Source organism: Leucopleurus acutus, assembly GCF_964270905.1.
Source record: "Leucopleurus acutus genome assembly, chromosome: 6".
In the NCBI taxonomy this organism is placed as follows: domain Eukaryota; kingdom Metazoa; phylum Chordata; class Mammalia; order Artiodactyla; family Delphinidae; genus Leucopleurus; species Leucopleurus acutus.
Window position 1 is genome coordinate 112,525,549 of NC_139149.1, and position 16,248 is coordinate 112,541,796.

The window sequence follows — 16,248 nt, forward strand, 5'->3', positions numbered from 1 at the left end:
CACTGCGCCACCAGGGAAGCCCATAATACGGTATTTTTATTAACCTCCTGGCACACCTTTTTCGTACATAATTTTTATTGCATACTCGGCTCCATTGGTATTAATTTTGTAATATTTTCTCTAGAGAATGGATGATTCAGCATCATCACTGAGCGGTATTTATGTGCTTGTGCGGTTACCACAATGTGTGATAAAAAATGAGTATAACTTTGAGCATGATTAGGACCCTTAGATGGGGCTCTTCACCTCCTCTCAGCCCGCACCCCAATCCTATCATGCGATCCAGCGGAAATTAGGGGAGAAGGGGGGTGTTAGAACATCAGGGCTCATGTAGGAAATATATTGTGATGGACACAGAGATGCTGCCTAATTCCCAGGCCACCCTCAGGCCGCAGCTGCCGGGAGGGCTTCTCCCCCTGCGCCTTCTGCTGTCGGCCTCTTAAAGGATTGCCTCGGTTGTAGAGAGCTCCTCACCCACGATCCTGCAACCCCAGGGTGGCCCAAATCCAACGCCAGATCCAGGTGGGAACCTGAAGCCCTGGCCATTTCAGCCAGTGAAGGACAATCTAATGGGCACCCAGTCTTTCCCTTCCTTGCACAGCCGCCAATCTGAAGGGCATTCCCTGATAATAAACATCCTGCATGGTAACTCCGTCCCCCTGTCTGCTCCCTGGAGAATCCCACCTGTAACAAAGGACCTTGCTGCAAGTGGCCGCTGAATCCACACATCCCATTTGTAACTTTCCCAGTTGTCACAAGTAGGCTCAGTTTTCTGTCTCCTCCTCCCTTGGGGGCGCTCATAAATTTAGCTGCTGTTCCCTAGACTCTGTTTCCATATACGTTAGTTTCAAACACTTAACTCATCTCATTTAGAGACTTGGGACGTCCAAATTGACCTCTCCTGGGGCTTGGTCCCCACTCCTAGGACACCACTCCCAGGTTTCAGGGCATCCTTCCCTCACTTCACTGACTCTCCGAGGGTCTGCTCTACCCCAGGGGCTCATGGATAGGTTCATGGAAACGATTTCTCAAGTTCACGTCTTTAACTGAAGGTCCAGAAACATACCCACTTTTTTTTTTTGAATTTTATTTTATTTATGTTTTTATACAGCAGATTCTTATTATCTATTTTATACATATTAGTGTGTACATGTCAATCCCAATCTCCCAATTCATCCCCCCCCCTCTCCCGGGCACTTCCCCCCCCCTGTGGTGTCCATACGTTTGTTCTCTAATTCTGTGTCTCTATTTCTGCCCAGCAAACCGGTTCATCTGTACCATTTTTCTAGGTTCCACATATATGCATTAATATACAATATTCATTTCTCTCCTTCTGACCCACTTCACTCTGTATGACAGTCTCTAGATCCATCCATGTCTCTACAAATGACTCAATTTAATACCTTTTTATGGCTGGGTAATATTCCATTGTATATATGTACCACATCTTCCCTATCCATTCAGCTGCTGATGGGCATTTAGGTTGCTTCCATGTCCTGGCCATTGTAAATAGTGCTGCAATGAACATTGGGGTGCGTGTGTCTTTTTGAATTAACATACCCACTTTGGCCACTCCCCTCTGAAACAGCTAAAGCCCGTGCATTGGCCGCTGGTCTCCCAGTCCTTTCTGACCAGCTTTCCCCATGCCATGGTCCAAAGTAGTGGCCCAGCTCAGGAAGAAGGAGCCGAGAATGATGCTCCTAATTTGACACCATCCCTACGGAACACCACTTCCACCCCGCACCCCACCCTAGTAACTTAAACCTGTGGCCTCTGGAACCAGACCAGCTATGCAGACTCCTCCCCCACCACCCCCATCGCCCAGTAACGGGGAAGGATCACAAATCAGCTCCTTCCCGGGCAGCGGAAGTAGCTGGGTGCCGCACTTCTGAGTCTCTCGGGATTTTGGTCGGCGGCAAGGAAGAGGGTGATGCTCAGCTGGGCAGCAGCATCTCCGCCTCTGGCTGCACTTGCACAGCGACCCCTGCTGGCCCAGCCAGAATTTTCACCCCTCAAAGCGCTGTTCAAATTATAGGTATACATAGGAAATAATTCTCCTTTGAATGATTTTATGTCAGCTCTCATAAAATGTGCCTCAATTTTATATAATAAGTGGAGATTTATTCTGCACAGAGTTGCTGTGTGCATAATTTCGTGTTGGAAAGGTGTGGAAATGTCACCACCAGTGATATTTCTGTGGTTGGAGAAGCACAGCTTTTGGCTGGTCCCTTTGTTGACACAGAAACTGCTGTGTAACAGTGAAAACGTCGTTCCGGATGAATTATCAACCACAGCCATCAGGGCGATACGTTTGGCTGCCAAGAAAAGGGTTCACTTTCTTCTGTTGTTTCAGGGCTGATGGAAGTGAAGAGGGTGTAAATAGCCAACAACAAATTGACTTTCCAAAAGATGTCAGTCAAAGCTCACAAAATGTGTTTATTCTTTGATTTAATGAGCCTTCTTTTTGAGATCTATCCTAAGTAGTTAAGGTTGTTGGCAAGGATTTAGCTGTAGGATCTTTAGTGAAGCACTGTTTATACATACAGTAAGTCTCCTCCATAACGAACCTTCAAGTTTCAAACTTTCAAAGATGCGAAAGTACGTTCACATGTTCAATCACGTAACTTAGTTCACGTGTCTGGCGTACATTGTTACGAGCGTGCATCCTCCACACGTGGTTGTGCTTTTGTGTACTTTACTGTACAGTACTGTTGCTGTGCAACACGAGGAGCTTACTAATGAAGACCTGAAGGAATTGGAGGCCCAGAGAAAGGATAGAGACAAGAGGAAGAAGAAGTAACTGAAGAACAAAAGAGATTCACGGTGCAGGAAATGGCAAGGGGATTTTCTGTATTTGAGGAGGCACCGTGAGTTTTTGAGGCACAGTTTTTGAGTTTTTGAGGCACTGTTCTACGTTCTACTGAACGTAGAACAGTACACGAAGGTTGCAGCAGCCGTTCAGAATATAATCCAGTGCTACCGTGTCATCTATGACGAGAAAAAAGCTACTACCCAGACGTCACTGGATCACTTTTTCAAGAGGGTAGATAGAATTGAATCCAGCAAGGAACCAGAACCTGTGCCATCCACGTCAGGTGTGAGTGAAATTGCAGCTTGCCCTCCATCTCCTGTTGCTGACAACCCTTCAGCTCTACCATCTCCCACCTCCTCTCCCTCCTCCAGTCAGTAACTCTTCTTGCCTGTTTATTTGATGCCAGCCCCTGGATGCCAGCTGTTGTACTGTACTACTGTACTTTTCAAGATAACGTACTGTAAGATTAAATATGTTTTCTTTATTTTTTGTGTTTGTTTTTTATGTATTATTTGTGTGAAAAGTATTATAAACCTATTATGGTACAGTACTATATAGCTGATTGTGTTAGTTGGGTACCTAGGCTAACTTCGTTGGACTTACGAACAAATTGGACTTACGAACAGGGTCTCGGCGCGGAACTCGTTTGTATGTAGGGGACTTACTGTAAAGCCCAATACCAGAAGGATGGTTGAGTGATGGTGATAGATATGTATCTGTGCTCTATTTAACAATTTTGAAGAACTGTATTTATTGGCACCTAAAATGTTAACCTTTTAGAGGTTGCAAACATATGTATTACATACCTGCATTAAAAAAATATACATTAGGGGTTTGGGATTAACATATACACACTACTATATATACAATAGATAACCAACAAGGACCTACTGTATAGCATGGGGAACTATACTCAATATTTTGTAATAACCTATAACAGAAAAGAATCTGAAATAAATAATAATAAAAAATAAATGTGAACACTGAAAGTTCAAAATGTTTTTTAAAAAGATAATTTTGTACTTCAAAAATATATATATACATTATATGTTTTAAAAATTTGAGCACGTATATATCAAAATGTTTCTTATGTTACCTCTGGATGATGGTATTACGAATTATTTTTAATACTAGTTTCCTTAGCTGCATTTTCTAGATTGAACATTGTTCCTGCAATTGGAGCGTGCATTACTCACGTGATAAAAAAACACAGCAGAACCAATCTTACAATTTCACCTTGACTCTACAAAATTATTTATCCAAGTAAGACACATGTGGCTACAAACATTCTAAAACTGCTCTCGTACAGCTGATACAATACAGGGCTGATAGCAACACACTCAACTTGGTTCAGCTATTGAGGTGGTCTCATTCTGTGACAGCTCTGGAGTTTCTTCTGAGGCGATTGCAAGGGCCCCTACTCGGAAGCATTCTAGGGCATCCTCAGACCAAACAGGGGCACTCACTGGGTCCCTTGTTCCCAAACTCCATTTGTCTTTCTTCTCTGCTGCCAGGTAGGTCTGCCTCAGCGGTGATCTGAGTTCTAACTAGTCTCACCGAGCTCTCATTCCTGAATTTATTTTGTTATCCTAGGATCTGTAACCAATAGGTCTTTGCTTAAAGTAACTAAATCTAGGTCTTTGTATAAGATGCTTAGACCTTTGGGTTTGGAGATGAAACATTGGAAAATATGTGCTTATTCTCCAGCTGCTTGCTTTGCTCTGTGTGTGTGTTTATGCGTGTGTGTATTTAGAAGTATGAAGTCTTATTTCAGTTGTCTTTTTTTGTCCTGGATTATCTTGTGTTCCACAAGAAACATATGGTTGTATAAGCTGATTATTCTCTGCTCCAATCCAATCCAGCCTTGAAGCCAAGTGTTTGGCGGTCCATTAGACCAGTGAACAATTTGTGGAAAGGCAATTAGTCACATCTAGACTTGGGTGCCTACAAAACCTTCATGATGTCACTCATCATCTTGCCAACTTATGAAAGAAGGTCCTTTTGCTCAGTCTATATTTTAGGGCAAACAATGATTGGGCCGTTGATCATACAGCCCCCTTCTTAACCTGCTTGGCCAGGGAACCCAAGACACCATTCATGAGCCCATACTGTGGACCACCTGTACTGACCCATCTTCTTTGTGTGTATTTGGCTAAATCGAAGTCTCAAACTCTGCAAGAAATTTTTATTCCTATATTAAAGTCTCATTACGATCTTAACTCTTGCACGTTTTGGGGGTAAATGGCAAAAAATGGCAAAAAGAATGGCCATTTTAGAGAATGTTTGCTGTGTTACAATCAATAAACTCCAAGAATGACACAAAGGCAAAAGATATAAAGAAAAATATATTTTAAAAGAATGTTAACACATAGAAATGAAAATTTTCTTCATGAAAAAAATACCTAAGAAAAATTTAGTAGCCGAACAACAAAATGGGAAAAGTAGCTCTATTATATATTACAAAGTGTTAATGATATTAAAATATAAAGAGGAACATGAAAACCCTGAAAGAGAAAAGGACAAAGTTCATAAATGGCAATCAACAAAAGATGGAGGCTGAAAGGCCCATAAACATATAAAATGTCCTGCCTCTAAAACCAAATTTAAAGCTTTGAATCACTATTTTAAACTGTCAAATTAGTAAAGATAAAGAACAATAAAAAAAATTGGTAGAAAAAAATATTGGTGAGAATATGAAGTGAATATTTTCTCATATTTTGAGAGAACGTTAATTTGTACAATTTCTCCTAAAGTCAATTTGGTAGCATGTTATTTAGCTGCAGAATCTTTAGTGAAGCATTTTTTATAAAGTCCAATACTAGAAGGATAGTTTTTTCTTTTTTTTTTGGCGATACGCGGGCCTCTCACTGTTGTGGCCCCTCCCGTTGCGGAGCACAGGCTCCGGACGTGCAGGCTCAGTGGCCATGGCCCACGGCCCCAGCCGCTCCGCGGCATGAGGGATCCTCCCAGACCGGGGCACGAACCGTTGTCCCCCGCATCAGGCAGGCGGACTCTCAACCACTGCGCCACCAGGGAAGCCCTAGAAGGATAGTTTTGAGTAAACGGTGATACACACGCACACACACACACACACACACACACACACACACACACACACACACACACATATATTTATTGTCATCTAAAATGTATATGATCTTTTAGTACAAAAGTTTACAAACATGTATTATATACCTGCATTTCAAATATATACATTGTATACTTTAAAAATTTGAGTGTGTATAAATCAAAATGTTTCCAGTGTTATCTCTGGATGATGGTATTTTAAATATTTGTTTTCCTTTGCTGCATTTTCTAGAATGAACTTGTATTCTGCATTTATAAGCGTGCATTACTCATGTAATAAAAATCCCAGCAGAGCTAATCATGTATTTTCACCTTGGGTCTACAAAATTAGAGACCATTTATCCAAAGAAGACACACATGGCTCCAAACCTTCTAAAACTGCTCTTATACCGTTGGACAACATTTTATCACGATGATACTTCATGTCCCAGCTTTTACCCAGAAATGATTTTCCTGGGAAAAGTAGGGCTCCAGCCCTCTTTTGTGCTGTTCCGGCCTCAGTTTCATGTGGTGGGAAATTGCTTTTTACTCTTCACCTTAGGCTTTTTGCAATACAAATACCCTCTTAGGGTCATGATTAATGTGTTTTAATGGGCATCCATTTTAAAAATCAATGAAAAGAACTTACATTAAAAATAGAAGGCGATTAGATTGAGTTGGATGACCTATTTTTAATCCACCCCATTATTTATGGATCTGAAAAATTTCAGGACAACTTTCTCTGTAGCATTCAAGGATCAGCTCTTCTCTGTTCCTATGTATGAATAACTTTAAAACAGGAGGCACCAGGATCATTGATAATTTGCTAAATACTTAAAAAAATTACCTACCTTAGAAATGTCCCAGGATTGCCTCCCCTTTCTTCTTTCATCAACCCATCACCCTATCACAGATCCTTCTTGCTTCTCATGGTTTACTGGAATATGTTTGAAAGGCACGGAAGACACTGTTCTGTTTTTTGAAAAGTTTTAGTGCATGCAGTCCTTACTCAGAATGAACTTTTTGTTAATAGTGTTACCTCTTTTCTCAACCATCCTTATCTCTTTATATTCAACCACTGACACCATTGCTTCTAAGGTTATTTCTTGCAAGAAATAAGAATTATTTCTGTCTGTCTCATTTATCACAATTATTTAGCATTGTTATAAAATGCACAGAATTTAGATTCTTTTTAAAGATTTTTTTTTGATGTGGGCCATTTTTTTAAAAGTCTTTTGAAGTTGTTACAATATAGCTTCTGTTTCAGTTTTGGGTTTTCTTGCTTTGTTTTGTTTTGGTTTTTTGGCCACGAGGCATGCGGGATCTTAGCTCCCTGACCAGGAATCGAATCTGCACCCCCTGCATTGGAAGGCGAAGTCTTAACCACTGGACCACCAGGAAAGTCACACAAAATTTAGATTTTTTTAAAAAAAGGAATTCTCACTTGTTTTCTCATCTTCTGTATTTTAAATGTCTTGCTTATATCCCGATTTTTTTCTCTTGCTGGATAGGATATGCATTTTAGAACTATGAGTTTTAAGTCTGTAGTTTTGCAAGTATTTGACAGAGAAAAATAATAACTCCCATTTCAATACCTATTCCTTTCTATGGTCTATTAGTAGTATTTTTACCACATATTGAATTTATTATGAAAATGTTATGTTTTTCATTTGCAATCATTCTTCTGAAATTAGTAACGTAATTTGCTGGTGTTCAGGGGGGAAGAAACTGCAGAAGCCAATGTCTCCTTTACCTGGAACATTCTGTAGTCATTTGCAATACGTAAGTTCTATTGAACCTAATTGTCCCCAAAAGAACTGTGAACTCCTTACACTCTGAAGCGTCTTGGAGTTTAAGTTAGTGTGTTTAAGAATATGAACATCCAGCTATAACCGAGACAATGCCCATTATTAAGGCAGTGTTGGTGATAGTTTCCCCTCCCGTGTGGCCCCAGCTTATGTTTACTGTGGGTTTTTGATTCACCAGACTGGGGCATTGTGATGGTTAATTTCATGTATCAACTTGACTAGGCCACCAGATAACCAGATATCTGGTTAAACATTACTTCTGTGTCTGTGAAGGTGTTTCCAGAAGAGATTAGTATCTGAACTGGTAGACTGAGTAAAGCCCCCAATGTGGGTGGGCCTCATCCAATCCATAGAGGGCCTGAATAGAGCAAAACGCAGCGGACTGGGAGAAGTTGCTCCCTCTCTGCTTGAACTAGGAGATTGGGCTTTTGCCCTCAGACTGGGACAACCGTCCTGTGGTTCTCTGGCCTCCAGACTCAGACTGGAGCTACACCACCAGCTTTCCTGGGTCTCGGCTTACAGGAGGCAGATGGTGGGACTTCTCAACCTCCATAATCCTGTGATTCCTAATTATATATATGTATATATTTCCTATATATTTCTAATTTATATTTTATTTTAAAAAGGTTGGTATCGCACATACTCACGTATGTTATACCATATTCATTCCTCCAGAGTGGGACTTCAGAGTGTCAAGCATTGTTAAATATCATCAAATACAACTCTGTCTTACAATGAAGTACTGGCACAAGTCGAGGTAGTGTGCCAATTATAAATAGTGTAATCAAGTTTCAAACATCTTTTCCAACATATCGCAAGGAAAGCAGGTAGACACGCATTTATTACACCTTGTGTGTGTGCGCGCTCTCCGGGGGCCCGGGGGCCACTCAGCGGCAGCACAAGTTCCCCCCCGCTCAGCATCCTGTGTTTGTTCCTGCTCACCTGCAGCACGGTCTGCAGGGCTGGTGCCCCCACCTCAGAGCGCGGTGCTTCCCATGGTCCTCAGGATGGCCCAGATAGAATGACTCTGTGTTAGAAAATGTAAGGGGGTGGGGAGATGGATCCTGGGGCAATCCAATTCCTGCAGTAATATCATTAGTAATAGCAATACCACTATTCATTGAGCAGAGACTGTGCTAAGGGGTTTACGTATATTGTATCCCTTGATCATCTCAACAAAGGAGAGAGATGACCTGTCTTACAATCTTGCAGTTTGTAACTGAGGCCACCTTGGGCAATAGACCTGAGCCTCAGTTATGTCATCTGTGAAATGGGAATAGTATCTGCTTCATGGAGGTATGGAGATTAAATAAAACAAGCTAGGTAAGAGCACCCGGCACAGTGCTTGGCATAAAGTATAACGGTTACTAAGAATGTAATTTCCTAACCATGCAGGTGTGGGGCTGGAAAACAGGCAGAAGAGAGGGGCTACCTCTAAATCACATCGCCATACCTTGAGTGGCAGCGAGAGGAGGATGTCTATCCAAGGTACATAGTTAGGAAAGAAAGCTGGTCGCAGATGTTTATTTCCAATTAACATCCCAAATTTCATTGTTTTGCTGAAGCCTGGAAAGAACTACCAACTTATTTTAGAAAATAACTCTTGGATCTAGCTTTATAGTTTTTTTTAAAAAATAAATTTATTTGTTTTATTTATTTATTATCTTTGGCTGTGTTGGGTCTTTGTTCCTGCGTGCAGGCTTTCTCTAGTTGTGGCGAGCGGGGGCTACTCTTTGTTGCAATGAGCGGGCTTCTCATTGTGGTGGCTTCTCTTGTTGCAGAGCATGGGCTCTAGGCACGTGGGCTTCAGTAGTTGTGGCGCACAGGCTCAGTAGTTGTGGCTCATGGGTTTAATTGCTCTGCAGCATGTGGGATCTTCCCGGACCAGGGATCGAACCCGCGTCCCCTGCATTGGCAAGCGGGTTCTTAACCACTGCGCCACCAGAGAAGTCCCAGCTTTTTAAAAAGCCAAATGGAAACCAAATAAGTATTAGTGCAGGTAAGAGGGCAGAGATTTCTAAGTGGCTCTGGTACAGAGATGTTAGCTAAATTACTTTCCTTCTCCTCTTTGTGGAGGGCAACACTTTTGTGTTTTCCAGGTGTCTGTTTCGTGCTTTCTTTCTTGGCTTTTACGGGACACCTACCATGTTGTAGATGGAGCCTAATGGACCAATTTGCCCCAGAGAGGTCTGACATTATCACAGTTCTTTGCCACAAGTTTGAAAAGGCTGTGAGCAGGGAATATTGCCTCTCAGGCTGTGGCTTTCCTCCTTACTGTAGCGAAGCCTTTTTCTGACATTTCTGTTGGCTTTGAGGATTATGGTGAGGACATTTCTAAGCCATGGTGTTGCTTCGGGTTACATTCCCTCAAGCAGCTCTTCTGTTGGAAAGAAGAGGTTCAGCTCCAGTCACATTGGCTGGAGATTATTATGTCTATGTTGATGTCTACTTGTTCTTTAACTGAATATAAGTTTCAGGAAGGGGAGAGTGTCTATTAATATCACAGAGAGGGTCATTTGATGTGAAACTGACATTCTGGAAGTTGGGCTCATACATCCCATTGCTGAGAAAAGCAGGTCACAGGGGACCTGATTTCATCATGCATGGAAGCAATTAGACCTGCTGCAGGTCAAGAGGGGAGTCATTTCATCAGAGCACCTGAGAAAGCCCTCGTTGCTACTTACCTACACTGACCTTATCTACAATTCCATCTATCGGGAAACGTGCGTGAGAACAGCTGGGGACGTAGTTGCCTCAGAGCTGCAGGGAAAATCTTTCCTTCTTCCTGGTTATTGGAGGGGACAATGGACAGTGATGCCACTGAAATAATAATAGTGACAATAGTGGTGACTTCTTTTGGTTAAATATTTTCCCTTTTAATGTGAGATGGATCACAGAGTGCTGTATAAAACATCCATGTACAGCTGAAAGAATACTCATAAGCAAACACCCCTGCCTATCGCCATGGTGGTAATAAAATTAAAATTTAAATGAATTCAAATAAAATTAAATTAAAATTTCAGTCACACTAGCCACATTTCAAGTGCTCAATAGTCAAATGTGGACAGTGGGTACCGTACTAGACAGAGCAGATATGGGACAATCGTTGCCATAGAACGTTCTAGGAGACAATGCTGTTCTAGATAGTTGATCATAGCACATAACAGAGGCATCTGTATTTTAAACCAAGACTCATAACTTGACTTGGAAGGGTATCTATTAGGGATCTTATATTATAACTAATAATTCAGCCTTATTTATTGTCATTTGTCTGAAGTGGGGTCTCCAGGTAGAAGCAGGCACTGTTGCTCCAGAGAGGACATGTTTTACATATGTCATAACGACGCTCGAGGTGGGCAGTTCGGACTCAGTAAGACTTTGCTTTCTAAATGCCTCAGTGTTAACTTTACTCTCCCCATGAGACTGTGAGTGCCTTATGGACAAGGACCACATTTTTGTGCTCCAGAATGTGCTCCATGGTACCAATCCCAAGGCTCAGCATGAGACAGAAGCTTGCTACCCTAATGATTTATTTTCCGATGATGGACTTCAGAAAGCAAGTCACCTCGTTGGAGCCAGAGACAACCTCTCACAATAGAGCTTCAAACAATACTTTAGTTAATGACAGCTCTGTTAATGTGCTGGCCCAAGTCACCATATAGACATGGTATAGTGCTTTGCTTTAGTGATCAAAACCCCCCAATCCTTGACATGGTCTATGAGACACTATGTGATTTCGATCTGCCTCATCTCACACCACTCTCTTCTCTTTCTAGAATGCTCCAGTGATACTGACCTTCTTCCGGGTCCTTGAATGCTTAGCTTCTCTCTCTGATCCTAGTGGACAAGCTCAGCATCCTGCCCCTTTAGAACAAAATGTCATTCTGATGGGGCTGTCAATCATATGGCCGCACTTTCCTTGCTGCAGAGGTGAGGGTATGACTTACGATGGACCAAGGAGAGTCCTTTCGGGGATTTTATCCAAAGGTAGTGGGAGAGAGAAGTCCTCTTTCTTCTGGATTTGCCAGTTCCAAAGACAAAAGCTGTCTGCAGCTCACTTGCCCCCAGGCTTCTCTCCTTATGGCATCTTGGAAGCCATACGCAGTAGGGGAGAATGAGGGCATTGCTCAGAGAGAAGCAAAGCTGAGTGGGGGGAGCGTGGTGGAGGAGCAGAAGGGTTTCTTAAGTCAAGCACAAAAAATATTAACTGTAAAAAGAATTGGGGGCTTCCCTGGTGGTGCAGTGGTTAAGAATCTGCCTGCCAATGCAGGGGACATGGGTTCGATCCCTGGTCCGGGAAGATCCCACATGTCGTGGAGCAACTAAGCCTGTGTGCCACAACTACTGAGACCGCGTGTCACAACTACTGAAGCCCACGTGCCTACAGCCCATGCTCCGCAACAAGAGAAGCCACCGCAGTGAGAAGCCTGCACACCACAAGGAAGAGTAGCCCCCACTTGCCGCAACTAGAGAAAGCCCGCGCACAGCAATGAAGACCCAGTGCAGCCAAAAATAAATAAATAAATAAATTTATATAAAAAGAAAAGAAATGGATACATTTGACTACATTAAAAATTGAAAACTGTTCATTAAAAGACAACATGAAGTAAAGAAATAGAGTAAAGAAAGACATTTGTAACTAAAACAAAAGAATATAGTCTTTTGAATACATAATAATATAGATTAATAACACATATATATTCCAGGTCAATATGAATCCATCCATAAAATTAAGACAGACAACACAATAGAAAAATAGGGCGAAGATTGGAACACACCCCTCTCAGCAGTGGACCTCTGGCCAGTAAACATTAATAGTCAGGGAAATACAAATTAAAACCACAACAAGATACCATTTGGTACCATCTGATTGGTAAAAATTTTAAAGTCTGGTAATAATACCAAGTGTTGGTAAGGCTATGAAGCAACTGGAATTTACTGACAAGAATGTAAATTAGTTCAACCACTTTGGGAAACACTTGGGCATTATCTACACACTTTTAACCAACCACTTTCCTCCTACCTAAGGAGTCTATACCCCAGAGAAGTTCACATGCCCTAGAGAAGCCTAGGAACAGGTGCACCTAGGAACACAGATGAGCATGTCAGTAACAGCCCTAAAATAGAATCATACTGCAGTAGTCCGCAAAGGCTGCTGTAACCATGGAACACAGACTGGGTGGCCTAAACCACAGAAGTTTATTTCCTCCCAGGTCTGGAGCCTTGAAGTGTGAGAACAAGGTGTCGGCAGAGTCTGTTTCTTCTGAGGGCTCTCACCTTGGCTTGTAGAAGGTGTCTCTCCCCTCTGTCTCCATAAGGTCTTCCCTGTGTGTCTGTGTCCTAATCTCCTCTTATAAGGACCAAGTCAGACTGGGTTAGGTCCCACCCCCATGACCTCATTTTCACATAGTTACCTTCTCAAAGTCCTTATCTCCAAATATCAGAGGTGCTGGGGGTTAGGAATTCAACCAATGAGTTTTGTGGGGAGACACAATTCATCTCATAACACAAACCTAATAATGTCAGTCAGCAGGAGAATGGATAGATTGTGGCCTGTTCCTACAGTGGAAAGGATTGCAGTGCAAACAGCTAAACTATATGTAATGGAAACCATGGCTGAATCTTAACAAAAGCAGCGCTGAGTCTCGGAAGCTGAGTTGGGCCCCTAGATGGACCACGTAGTCTTCTCCTCAAGGAAGGGCCTGGGGTCTCAGCTGCTGGAGTTGTTTCTAGCAGGTGCCTTCAGCCCTCAGCTCCTCCAGGAACTGCTTCAGTTACAGAGGCTGCCTCAGTGGAGGTCGCACCCAACCAGGACGGTCCACACCCATGACGATCACTGCAGCCATCTTGGCCCAGCTCCGGGCAGCTCTGAAGGACCCCGCATGTCAACCAAGGCTGTCATTGCACCTGAATTGCAGCTCAGTCCTCTGCCCACTCTTGCTTCTGTCCCCCACCTTTCCTTGCACAGGTGTTAGTCCCCAGGGCAGTCTTTAATAAATATCTGGTGCTCTAACTTCCATCTCAGCATCTGTTTCCTGAGGAGCCCCACTTGGGACAGCTGGTTCCAGGAGTGGTCCTAGAAAGGAGGTTGTATTAGTTTCCTGGGGCTGCCGTAACAAATTACCATGGACTGGGTGGATTAAAACAACAGATATGCATTCTCTCGCAGCTCTGGGAGCCAGAAGTCTAAAACCAAGATGTTGGCAGGGTTGGCTCCTTCTGTAGGCTCCCAGGGAGAATCTGGTGGCTTCTGGTGGTCCTTGATGTCCTTGTCTTGTAGATGCGTCACTCTAATCTTTGACTCCGTCTTCGCATCAACTTCTCCTCTGTGCCTTCTCTCCTTCTCTCTCCCTTTTTTATATTTTGGCCACACCGCGCGCTTCGTGGGATCTTAGTTCCCCCACCAGGGATCGAACCCGGACCCCCTGCAGTAGAAGTGCAGAGTCCTAACCACTGGACCACTAGGGAATTCCCCTCTTTTTTTTATAAATACACTTGGCATTGGATTTAGGGTCCACCCTAATCTAGGAGGATCTCGTCTTGAGATTTTTAACTTAACTACATTTTCAAACACCATTTTTCCAAATACAGGTACAGTCTGAGGTTCCAGGACACATAGAGTTTTGTGGGGTCACAGTTCAACCCGCTACACAGGTGATAAGATGGGGTTTTGAACCCTGTCCTGATGGAATCCGGGCACAAAGTGGAGCTCTAATTGCTGCCACTTTCTCTGGTGGTGAATGGGATGACAGAGTGTTGGAAGGGAATGCATTAACTGGTGCAGCGTTTCAGGTAGTTGGGAAATACGGGTGAAGTAGCAGCTGTAGGAACAATGGGATCGGGCGGCTGTACTCAGCTGGACACAGACAACAAAGAGCTGAGAGCATAGAAAGAGGCTCATCTCCTGCAGGAGGGCCGAGGCCCAGGCCCAGGACTGAATGCTCAGCGTGGCCGAGCTCCAGAGAAGGCAGAATCGCCGAGCAAGACAGGTCTGCTGTGCCAGGTCAGGGTCCTGGTTAGAAAAGAACAGGACCCCAACACACAGGATGGGGACAGCCAGGCTGGTGTCTCCAGCAACCTGGAACTCCCAGACCCTTCAGAAATAGCCCACTTCTCCTTATAAGAGTTAGCACACCCCCCTTTTACTCAGAGCCTATGCAGAGGTGTCATCCTGTCCAGGCAACACACGCTCTCCTAGCGTCTGCTTCCCTCCGCTCCCTCCACCCGTTGCCTATAACTAGAGCTAAGTCAAAACAGAACCCAGTGGGGTCACCCTGGTGCTGCTAGAGAGCTGCAACACCAAGGCAGCACGTTCCAGAAGGAGCTAGGAAACCTGCAGATGTGGTGAGGATGAAATAACCGGGGTATAACTGTTTATGTGAAGAACAAGAAAAGGATGCCTCTTAATATCATTATAATTCAATATTAATAAAAGCCATCCAGTGTATTAGGTGTAAAAAAGAAAAGAGTTTGAACATCAGGAAAGAAAAGACAGATGATTTACAGATGATATGATTGTCTATCGGGAAAATTTAAGAGAGTAAATCCATTGGGAAACATGCAATCAATACTAAAAAAATTTTTTTTTTTTTTTTTTTGCAGTACGCGGGCCTCTCACTGTTGGGGCCTCTCCCGCTGTGGAGCACAGGCTCCGGACGCGCAGGCTCAGCGGCCATGGCTCACGGGCCCAGCCACTCCGCGGCATGTGGGATCTTCCCAGACCGGGGCACGAACCCGCGTCCCCTGCATTGGCAGGCGGACTCTCAACCACTGCGTTATTATATAACCAGTGGGTTATTTTTTTTTTACCAACTATGTAAATTTGAAATGAAATCACAATTTAGAATGTTTGTAAGGGGAATCTAATGTGTGAATCATTCGGAAGAAAAGAATTCAAATCTTGAGATTTGAAACTGATGAGGCATTTCTGAGCTTGTCAACAAGGAACAGGTTCCCCTAGGTATGCCCAGGGTTGGCTGGTTTGCCTGTTTTTTGTGAGGTTCATGAATTAATCAGCACAGACCTGACTGCCCTGAGAACACAAGAATGCCCTGAGCATGCCAGGATGCAGAAAGCATCATCTGCACCCCCTTGGAAGTCACAAGACGGGGGGAACCTGACAAATGAAGTGGCAGTTATGGCCTTGTGATGTAGGATGCAGAGGAACAAAGGGTAGGAAGTGGATGGTGCCACCTGGGAAAGGTTCTTGAAATAGGAAGTGCTTGACTTGGACCTTCAAGGCTGAGCGTAGAAGGTGGGAGAGAAAACATCCGGGTGCCAGAGCAAGGCAACAGGCAAGGCATGGAGGAGAGAAGGCACATGAGGCGGTGGGGCACTGATGGTCGCTCAGCCTGCTGGCAGCATGAGATCAAAGGCAGGTGTGAAAGAGGAGAGATGCACTGGCCAGCTCCCTGGTATGCAAATAACAGCCAGGAGGCTGAAGGCAACTAGTCTGAACTAGTCTGAGGCAACTGAGCTCATCCTGAAGTTAAAGCACTCTTCCCTAACGTCGCCAATGCTACTGCTTCTATCTTGGAGCCATCTTCACCATTTTTTCCTAAT